An 11560-nucleotide genomic window follows, 5' to 3' on the forward strand; every position below is an offset into this window, starting at 1 on the left:
CCCGTTTTTTCTACGTTTTTCTAATAATTTTTCTACGTTTTCTAGTAATTCTATTATTTTTTTGCATAAAGTGTCTTTTGCATGCATTATATCGTTTTGGTACATATGAAGTTCAACAGCACTGAAAATACACGTTTTTCGTAATGTTATCTTTTATTCCTATATATCGTTTTGCTGCGTAACGGGCTCAAAAAGAATCAAAAGATATGTTTCTGGTAATGCCGTATTGTCTAACCACATAGGAGACTTTTCATGTATTTTTGCGTTTTGGTATCTAAAAATATGAAAAAAAACACAAAATAATACACATTTCGGTAATGCCGTTCTGTTTCTATTTATAGTTTAATTATTTATTTATGCATTTTATCCTTTTGATACCTAAGAAGCTATAAAACCATCATAATACATGTTTCTCGTAATGTGTTTTCTTTGGCCCATCTAGGGTACTTTCTATGCATTTTGGCGTTTATCTTCGTAAGAAAAACACTCAAAATACTTGTTTTTTCGTCAAATTATTATGTCTTTTTTTTTTCCATAAAGGGTATTTTACATGCGTTTTAGCTTTTTGGTATGAAAGACGTTCAAAAACGCTCAACAGAATTTATTTATTTATTTATTTTTTTTTTTTTTTTTTTTTCATATTGGGTATATATATATATTGGGTATATTTCATGCTCTTTTTCGTTTTGGTGGTAAGCACTCATAAACACTCGAAAGATATTTTTTGTGGAAATCTCGTTTTCTTACCCCATATATGATGCGTTGCATGCATTTTTGGCATTTTTATATCTAACAATGTGAAATACGCATAGAATTTGGTAATGTTTTTCTTTTTTCATATAGAGTGCTAATCATGCGTTTTCAAGTTTTGATAAAGAAGAACCTCAAAAACGCTGAAAATACACGTTTCTCGTAAAGTCTTTTCGTTACCTCATATAGGAGTACGTTTTTGTAAGATTTTGTACGTAACAAGCCGAAAAGATTCAAAATACTTTTATTTGCTAATGTTATTGCGTTAATCCATATAACGTGTTTTGCATGCGTTTTATCGTTTTTGTATGTAAGTAGTAGAAAACACTCAAATGTTACTTTTTTGTGTTTTTTTTCCGTATATGGTTCTTTTTCTTCATAAACACTCAAAAGACACGATTCTTGAAATCTAGTTGTCTTTCCTTATTGAGGATGCTTTGCATGCTTTTTTTTTTTTTACGTTTTGTTACCTAACGATAAGAAATACACAAAAAATACACGTTTCTGGTAATGTTCAATTTTTTTTTTTTTTTTTTTTCAATATAGAGTGCTATTCATGGCTTTTAGTGTTTTGTTCCCTAAGAAACTTAAAAACACTCATACGAGAAATGCGTGTTTCTTGTAAAGTCTTTTCGTTTCCCATATAGGGTACTTTGCATGCATTTTGACGTTTTCTAAGTAATAAGGACAAAAACACTATTTCTTTTATGATAATGGTATTCTGTTTCTCCATAAAGTATGTTCTGCATGCCTTTTTAGCGTTTTTGTACTTATGAAGTTCAGAAAGACTGAAAAGACACAATTTTCGAATCTTTGTATTCGTATTTTTTCGTATGGTTTGCATCGCCATGTAGAGTAAATTCCAGGCTTCTTTGCTCTTTTTTTTTGGTCAAACACTCAAAAGACACGTTTCCCTTAATGTCACTTTCCGTTTTCCATATAATTCAGAGCTTTTGCATGCATTTTTTTCCTTTTGGTACCTAATAATGTGAAAAACACTTTATATATACGCTTTTTATTCTGTTTCTCCATATAGAGAATTCTTTATGCGTTTCACCGTTTTTACACCTAATAAGCTCAAAAACACTTTTTAATACATGTTTCTCGTAATGTCTTTTCGTTTCTCCATACAGGATACTTTCCATGCATTTTGGCGTTTTTCTACCTACCAAGATCCGAAATACTCAAAATACTTGTTTTCGGTAATGTTTTTCTATTTCTCCATAAAAGGTGTTTTTGCATGCATTTTAGCGTTTTAGCTCAAAAACACAGAAAAGAGACGTTTTTGGTAGTTATTTTATTTATTTTCATTCTTTTTAGTGTTTTGGTGCTTAGTACTCTCATAAACACTCAAAAGACATGCTCCTGGAAATATCCCCTCCTTTTCACGTACAAAGTGCTTTGCTTGTATTTTTTTTGTTTTGGTACATAACAATGTGGAATACACTCAAATTACATTTTTTGGGTAATGTTGTTCTGTTTCTCATATAGTGTTATTTAAACGTTTTAATGTTTTGGTACTTAACAAGTTCAAAAACACTAATAATACAGGTTTCTTGTAATGTCTTTTTGTTTCCACATACGGGGTTCTGTGCACGGATTTTAGCCTCTTTATACGTAACAAGCTCAAAAAAATAAAAATACTTATGTTTGGTAATGTGGTTTTTGAGGCGTTTTAGAGTTTTCTTACGTAGGTAGTTTAAAAACGCTGAAAAGAAACATTTTTGGTAATGTTGTTTGCTGTCTTACATAGGGTGCTTCCCTTGCTTATCAAATTTTTTAGTGCCTAACACGCTCATAAAAACTGAAAAGACACATTTTTAAGTCTTGTTTCTTTTACGTACATTTTGCCGTTTTAGTACATAAGAATATGAAATACATTGAAAATGATTTTTGGTATGTTCTATTTCTCCATATTGATTTCTATTCTAGCGCTTTCGAGTTTTTTTTTTTTTTTTTTTTACATAATATGTTGAAAAACACTTATAATATACTTTTCTCGTAATATCTTTTCGTTTCGTCATATAAGGTACTTTCCATGCTTTTTGATGTTATTGTACGTAACAAGCTCATAAACAAAGAAAATATGTATATATTTTTTTTTTCATAAACAGTGTTTTGCATGTTTTTTAACGTTTAGTTATGTAAGTAGTTTAAAACACTCAAAAGACAAGTTTTTCATAATGTTTATCTTCGTATATAGAATGCTTTATGTTTTTTATTCCCTCATAAAAACTCAAAAGTCACGTTTGTGGAAACGCAATTTTCTTTCACACATATAGTGTGCTATTCATTCAATTTGCTTGCATGCATTTGCATACATATAGAGTGCTATTCAATCTATTTCAAGTTTTTGTACCTAAGATGCAGAAAAAAAAACATTCATAAATGCACGTTTCTCGTAATGCATTTTCATTTCCTCATATAAGGGACTTTCCATGCTTTTGACGTTTTTGTACGTAACAAGCTGAAAACACTCAAAATACTTGTTTTTGGGAATGTTATTATCGCTCTCCATAAAGTGCGTTTTGCATGCGTTTTATTGTTTTTGGTACGTAAGAAGATAAAAAAAACACCCAAAAGACACGTTTTTCGTTTTTGTTTTGTATTGGCATACTACGTGAATTCCATGCTTTTTAACGTTTTCGTGTCGTACACGCTCAAAAACACTGAAAAGACACGTTTCTGGTAATGTTGTTACGCTTCCTCATATTGGAGGTTTTGCATGCATTTTCGCGTTTTGGTAACTAACAATGTAAAAACAGTCAAAATGCACATTTTCATTAATGTCCTGGTTTTCCATATAAAACACTATTCATGTTTTAGAGTTTTAGTAACGCTTATAATACACGTCTCTGGTAATGTTCTCTCGTTTCCCCATATAGGGTATTTTGCATGCATTTCAATGCTATAAATACTTATGTTTTGCAATATTATTCTGTTTCTACAAGAAGGTTGTTTTGCATGCGTTTAAGTGATTTAGTATGTAAGAAGCTCAAAAATGTTTAAAACACATCTTTTTGGTAAAAGTTGTTTTGTTTTCTCATATAGGTTGTCTTTCATGTTTTTTTTTTTTTTTACGTTATGTTGCTTAAGACGCTGAAAACATTCAAAAGACATGTTTCTGGAGAATTTGATTCTCATGTACTCATGTAAGCTTTATTGCATGCTTTTTGCCGTTTTGGTACCTAACAATGTGAAATATACTTATTATTCTGTTTCTCCAAGAAGGTTGTTTTGCATGTGTTTAAGTGATTTAGTATGTAAGAAGCTCACAAACGATTAGAAGACATCTAATTCGTAAAGTTGTTTTGTTTTCCCATATAGGTTGATTTTCATGTTATTTTTAACGTTATGTTGCTTAACACGTTCGAAACATTCAAAAGACATGTTTCTGGAAAACTTGATTCTTTTCTCATGTAGGCTTTATTGCATGTTTTTTTGGTGTTTTGGTACCTATCAATGTGACATACACTCAATATACACGTATCTGGTAATGTTGCTCAGTCCTTCATATAAAGTGTTATTTATCCGTTTTAGGGTTTTGGTACCTAAGAAGCTCAAAACATTAATAATACACCACTCTGGTAATGTTCTTTTTGCTCTTTATATAGGTTATTTTGCATGCATTTTTGTTGTTTTTGTACATAACATGCTCAAAAACACTCAAAATACTTGTTTTTGTTAATGACATTCCGTTTCTTCGTAAAGAAAGTTTTGCATGCGTTTTAGCGTAAAAACTGAGAAAACTCAAAAAAACACGTTTTTGGTAATGTTGTGTTTCGTTTTGGTCTCATAAACACTAAAGACACGTTTATGGAAATCTCATTTCCTTTACCCATATAGATTGCTTTGCATGCATTTTGGCGTTTTGATACCTAACTGTGAGATTAACTTAAAATACACGTTGAATAGCACTCTATATGGAGAAATATAACAACATTACCATAAACGTTTATTTTGAGTGTTTATCGTATTTTTAGGTAATGCATGCAAAGCACTCTATATGGGAAAACGAAACTTCATAACCACAAACGTGTCTTTTAGGTGATTTTAGCGTTTTTTGTTCCCAAAACTGTGAAAATCACGTGAATATCGCCAGAAATGTATATTAATGATCTTTTTCAGCTGCTATGGTACCAAAACGCAAAAACACGTGAATAGCACACTGTATGCAGAAATAAAAGAATATCATTAAAACAGGGTCTTTTTGAGCTTCTTAGTTACCAAAACGCTAAAAGACACAAATATCACTTTTTTTTCATGGAGAAACAGATCATTACTAAAAAAAACGTATATTTTGAGTGTATTTCACATTCTTAAGTGCATAACGCCAAAATGCGTGCAAATCATAGAACAACATAAACGAAAATGTGTATTTTTAGTGTCTTTTTCTTAGTGTAAGAAATTTAGAAACATTCAAAACGCACGGTTTTTGTAATGTTGTTTTGTATTCCTATATAAGGTGAACATTTTAACATTTTAGTGCATAACATACTTAATATCAGTCAAAACACTTTTCTAGTAATGATTCGTTTCCCCATACAGGGGGGCTTTGCATGCATTTTGCTGTTTTGATACTTAATAATGTGAAAATACCCAAAATAAACGTTTTTATTATATTCTGTTTTTCGAAATAGAATGCTGTTCATGCTTTTTAGCAGTTTGGTACCTACGTTCGAAAGCTCTCATAATAGATGTCACTAATAGTGTCTTATCGTTTCCCATAAAGAGTAGTTTCCATGCATTTTTGTTTTTCTATGTAACTAGCTCAAAAACACTCGAAATACACAATTTTGGGGTAAAGTTATACTGTTTATTCTTAAAGAATTTTTTGGGATCCGTTTCATCGTTACCTTACGTAAAAAGCTTCAAAACATTAAAAAGAGATGTTTTAGGACTTTAGGTAATATTGTTTGTTTTTCCATATATGGTGTTTTTCTATGCTTTTAGCGTTTAAAACGTGCCTAGCACGTTCGTAAACACTTAAATGACAATGTTTCTGGAATCTTGTTTCCTTTCCCCATACTGAGTAGTTTCCAGGCATTTTGGCGTTTTGGTACCTAACAATGTGAAATTCACTCAAAATATACATTTTCGGTTACGTTTCTCTGTTTCTCCATGTAAAGTTCTAGTCATACCTTTTAGCGTTTTGGTACCTAAGAAAATTTTTAATCGTTTTGATGCTTAGCACGTTCATAAAACACATAAAAGACAATGTTTCTGGAAATCTCGTTTCCTTTTCCCATATAGCGTGATTTCCACACATTTTGTCATTGACCTAAGAATGTGAAATACACTCAAATTATACGTTTTTTTTGGGGGGGGGTAAAGATCTGTTTCTCCAAAAAAAGTGATATTCATGTCTTTTAGCGTTTTGGTAACTAAGAAGCTCAAAAACACTCATGATACACGTTTCTCATAATGTGTTTTCGTTTCCCTGTATAGTGTACTTTGTATGCATTTGGTAATTTTTGAAACTATAGCATTACCAAAAAAACAAGTATCTTGAGTGGTTTTGAGCTTGTTACGTAAGTTCAAAAGGGGAAGCACATGAAAAATATTCTATATGGTGAAAAAAAAGACGATATTACCAGAAAATTGTATTATGAGTATTTTTTTTTTCATATTCTTATGTACCAAAATGCTAAAACGCTTCAATCGCACTCTTTATGGAAAAAGACAACATTACAAAAAAAATAGTTTTTTTGTGGTTTTCTCATTCTTAGATACCAAAACGCTAAAGTACATGCAAAAGTACTTTTTATCAGGACTCGAAAAGACATTACCAGAAATCTGTCTTTTCTTTTTTTTTCAGCGTTTTATCAAACAAAACGCTAAAATGCATAGAAGGTAACTTTTATTGGAATACAAACATCAGTACCAAAAACGTATCCTTTAAGTTTTTTTGAGATTCTCACGAACTAAAACACTAAAACACATCGAAACCCTTTTATGGAGAAACGGAATAACATTACGAAAAACGTGTATTTTCAGTGCTTTTGATCTTTTGACAGTACAAAAACTCCAAAATGCATGCAAAGTACCCTTTATGGGAAAGGAAACGACATTACAAGAAACGTTTCTTTGATAACAAAACGCTAAAACTAGTGGAGAAAGACGACAACATTACCAAAAACATTGTTTCGTGTTTTTTTTGTTGTTGTTGTTAAGTACCAAAACGCCAAAATGCAAGTAAAGCACCCTATATGAGAGAAAAAAAAAAGGACATTACCAGAAACGTATTTTATGAGTATTTTTAACCTTAGCAAAACTCTAAAACGCGTCAGTAGCACTCTATATGGAGAAAAAGAATAATTAAAAATAAAAAAAAAACGTTTATTTTAAGTGTTTTCGCTTTCTTAGATAGCAAAAAATCGTTTTGCCGTTTCTGTACACAACTAGCTCAAAAACTGTTTTTTTTTTCTCTCAATAAAGCCTATTTTGCATGCGGTTTAGCTGGCTTTCCTTACTGAGTCTTGGTCATCCTCTGTTAGAGATTTTGGTGAAACTTTTGCTGTTGCCTTGGACATATCAAAAGCTTTTGATAGAGTCTGGCACAAAGCTTTGATTTCCAAACTACCCTCCTACAGCTTCTAACCTTCTCTCTGTAACTTCATCTCAAGTTTCCTTTCTGACGGTTCTATTGCTGCTGTGGTAGACGGTCACTGTTCTTCTCCTAAATCTATTAATAGTGGTGTTCTTCAGGGTTCTGTCCTGTCACTCACTCTCTTCTTATTATTCATTTATGATCTCCTAAACCAAACTTCTTGTCCTATCCACTCCTACGCTGATGATACCACACTGCACTTTTCCACGTCTTTTCATAGACGTCCAACCCTTCAGAAATAACTTCATGAGAAAAAAAAAAGTATATTTTGAATGTTTTTTTACTTTGATACACAAAAAAAGCGCCAAAATGTATGCAAAATACACTCCATAGGGAAACAAAAAGACATTACGAGAAACTTCTATTATCAGAGATTTTGAGCTTTTTAGGTGACAAAATGCTAAAACGCATGAATAGCACCCTATATGGAGAAACAGAACAACATTACTTAAAACGTGTATTTTGAGTCTTTTTCACATTGTTAGGTCCCAAAAGGCAAAAATGCACGCACAACACCTTATTTAAGGGAAGGAAACGAGATTTCCAGAAACATGTCTTTTGACTGTTTTTGAGCTACTTAAGTACCAGAACGCTAAAATGCAGGCAAAACACCCTTTATTTAGAAAAACAACAGCATTACTAAAAACAAGTATTCTAAGTATTTTAATCCTGTTACGTATAAAAACGCCAGAATACATATGAAAAATACCCTTTATGTGGAAGGAAAAAGACATTACGAGAAATATGTATTATGATTGCTTTTGAGCTTCTTAGGTACCAAAACGCTAAAACGAAAGAATGGGACTCTATATGTAAAAATATTATTACAAAAAATGTGTATATTGAGTGTATTTCACATTGCTAGATGCCATAACGCCAAAATACATGTAAAGCACGCTATATGGGGAAAGTAAAAGACATTTTCGGAAACATGTCTTGTTTACGTAGAAAACCGCCAAAATGCAGGCAAAAAAAATAAATAAATAAAAAACCTTGATAGGGAAACAAAAAGATATAAAGATAATCATGTATTATAAGAATTTTTGAGCTTCTTAGGTAGCAAAACGCTAACACGTATGGATAACACTCTATACAAGAGAGGTCGACATGACAAAAAAAACTTTTATTTTGAGTGTTTCTCACATTGTTAGGTACCAAACGCCAAAATGCACATAAAGCCTCCTATATATATAAACAAAAAGACATTACCAGAAAAGTGTTTTTTTTTTTCATGTGTTAGGGACCAAAAGGCCAAAATGCATTCAAAGCCCCTTCTCTGGTGAAACGCAACCAATTTACTAGAAGTGTATCTGTTGAGTGTTTCCCTGCATGTTACGCTGCCAAAACGCTAAAATAAGCAAGGAAAACACCATATATAAGAATAGAAAAAAAAATCATTTGGAAGTGTTTTTTTAGCTTACGTACCAAAACGCTAATCGGCATGCAAAACACGCTTTATGAAGAGACAGAATAACATTAACAACAACAAGTATTTAGTGCCTTTTTAGCATCTTACGTAGAAAAACGATAAAATATAAACGAAAGGACATTACGAGAAACGTGTATGTTGAATATTTTGGAGCTTCTTTAGTATCAAATTGCTGAAAAGCATGAATACTACTCTATATGGTTAAACAGAACAACACTACCAAAAACGTGTATTTTAAATATTTTGGAGCTTCTTTAGTATCAAATTGCTGAAAAGCATGAATACTACTCTATATGGTTAAACAGAACAACATTACCAGAAACGTGTATTTTGAATATTTTGGAGCTTCTTTAGTATCAAATTGTTGAAAAGCATGAATACCACTCTATATGGTTAAACAGAACAACATTACCAAAAACGTGTATTTTGAGTATATTTCTGATTGTTAAGTACCAAAACGCCAAAATGCATGCAAAGCACCCTGTATGGGGAAAAAAACGAGTTATCCGCAAATATTTTATTTTATTTTATTTTATTTTATTATTTATTTTTTCGTGTTTATAAGCGTTTTTGTAACAAAAGAGTAAGAGGCAAGGCAAGCACCCTAAATGTGAAAGGAAAACAACTTTACAAAAAAACTTGTCTTTCCATGTTTTTCAGTTATTTATGTACCAAAACGCTAAAACACGTGCAAAACACGTTTTATGGAGAAACACAATAATATTACTAAAAACAAGTATTTTGAGTGTTTTGAGCTTGTTATGTAGAAAAATCACAAAATGCATGAAAAGTAGTCTATATCAGTAAACGAAAAGACATACGAAAAACGAATATATATATATATATATATATATATATATATATATATATATATATATATATATATATATATATATATATATATATATATATATATATATATATATATATATATATATATATATATATTAGCTTTTAGGTACCAAAATCCTAAAACGCATGAATACCACTTTATACGGAGGAAAATTACAACATAACCAAAAAAAATTGCATTTTGAGTGTATTTTACATTCTTAGGTATCCAAACGCCAAAAAAAAAAAAAGTATGTAAAGCCCAGAATCGAGTCTTTTGAATGTTTTTGTGCGTTTTAGGCACCGAAACGCTAACAAGCATGGAAATAACCATATGTGGGAAAACAAAAACATTACATAAAACGCGTCTTTTCTGTGTTTTTGAGCTTCTTACATACCAAAACCTAAAACAATAAACACTAAATAGCTAAACAGAATAAAATTACCAAAAAACAAGTACTTGTTACGTTCAAAAACGCCAAAATGCATGCAAAGTACGCTATATGGGGAAACGAAAAGTCATTAACCGATACGGTTATTTTGAATGTTTTTTTTTTTTTCAGGATCTTAGGTATCAACATGGGAAAACGTGCTAATAGCACACTATATGGAGAAACAGAACAACATTACCAAATACTTTTATTTTATGTGTTTTTCATATTTTTAGTTTCAAAAACGCCAAAATGCATGCATATGGGGAAGCTAAACGACATTGCAAAAAACATATCTTCTGATTGTTTTTCTGCACGTTAGGTAATAAAACACTAAAAAGTATGAAAATCACCCTATATTAGAACAGAAAACAACGTTCTTCTAAGTGTTCATAAGTTCCTTAGGTACCAAAATGTTAAAACACAGGCAAAACACCTTGCATGCAAAATACCCGATAAGGGGAACCATAAACACCTTACGAGAAACGTGTATTATGAGTATTTTAGAGCTTCTGAGATGGCAAAACACTAAAACGCATAAATATCACCCTATATGGAGAGACAGAACAACCTTACAAAAAATGTGTACATTTAGTGTATTTCACAGATAAGTGTCATAAGGCCAAAATACATACAAAGCATCTTATATGGGGAAAAGAAACGATATTTTCAGAAATATGTCTTTTGAGTATATATGAGGGTGTTAGGGAAAAAAAAACGCTTAAAAGTATTAAAAGCAATTTCTATGGGGAAAAATACCTTAAAAACGTGTATTTTGAGTTTTTTCTTACTACTTACTGTCTTACAAAAAGGGTAAAACGCATGCAAAACACCCTTTTAGGAGAAACACAATAACTAAGAAAAAAAATGTGTATTTTGCGTGTGTTTGAAGAAAAACGCCAAAATGTATGCAAAATAAACTATATAGGGAAAAGAAAAAAAAATACGAGAAACTTGTATTATGAGAGTTTTCAGCTTCTTAGGTACTAAAACACTAAAACACATGATAGCACTCTCTGTGTAGAAAAAGAAAACCATTACCAAAAACGTGAATTTTGAGTGTATTTCGCATTGTTAGGTACAAAAAAAAAAAAAATGCATGCACAGCACCCTATATTGGGAACGGAAAGTAGATTTCCAGAAACATGTCTTTTATGTGTTTTTTTTTTTTTTTTTCAGCGAGCTACGCACCAAAACGATGAAAAGCATGGAAAGCATTTGAAAGCAAAACAATATCACTAAAAATATCTCTTTTCAGTGTTTTTTTTTTTAGTTTCTTACTTCATAAATCGAAAAAAAACACGGAAAAAAAACAAAACTTCATGGAGAAACAGTATAAATTTAACAAAAACTTGTATTTTGAGTGTTTTGAGCTTGTTACGTAGAAAAATTCTAAAATGAATGCAAAGAATTCTATATGGGAAAACGAAAAGACTTTATCATAAATGTATATTATGAGAGTTTTGAGCCTCATACTTAGGCAACAAAATCTTGAAACGCAGGGAGAAA

This window comes from Scylla paramamosain, chromosome 39 (genome assembly GCF_035594125.1).
Source record: "Scylla paramamosain isolate STU-SP2022 chromosome 39, ASM3559412v1, whole genome shotgun sequence".
In the NCBI taxonomy this organism is placed as follows: domain Eukaryota; kingdom Metazoa; phylum Arthropoda; class Malacostraca; order Decapoda; family Portunidae; genus Scylla; species Scylla paramamosain.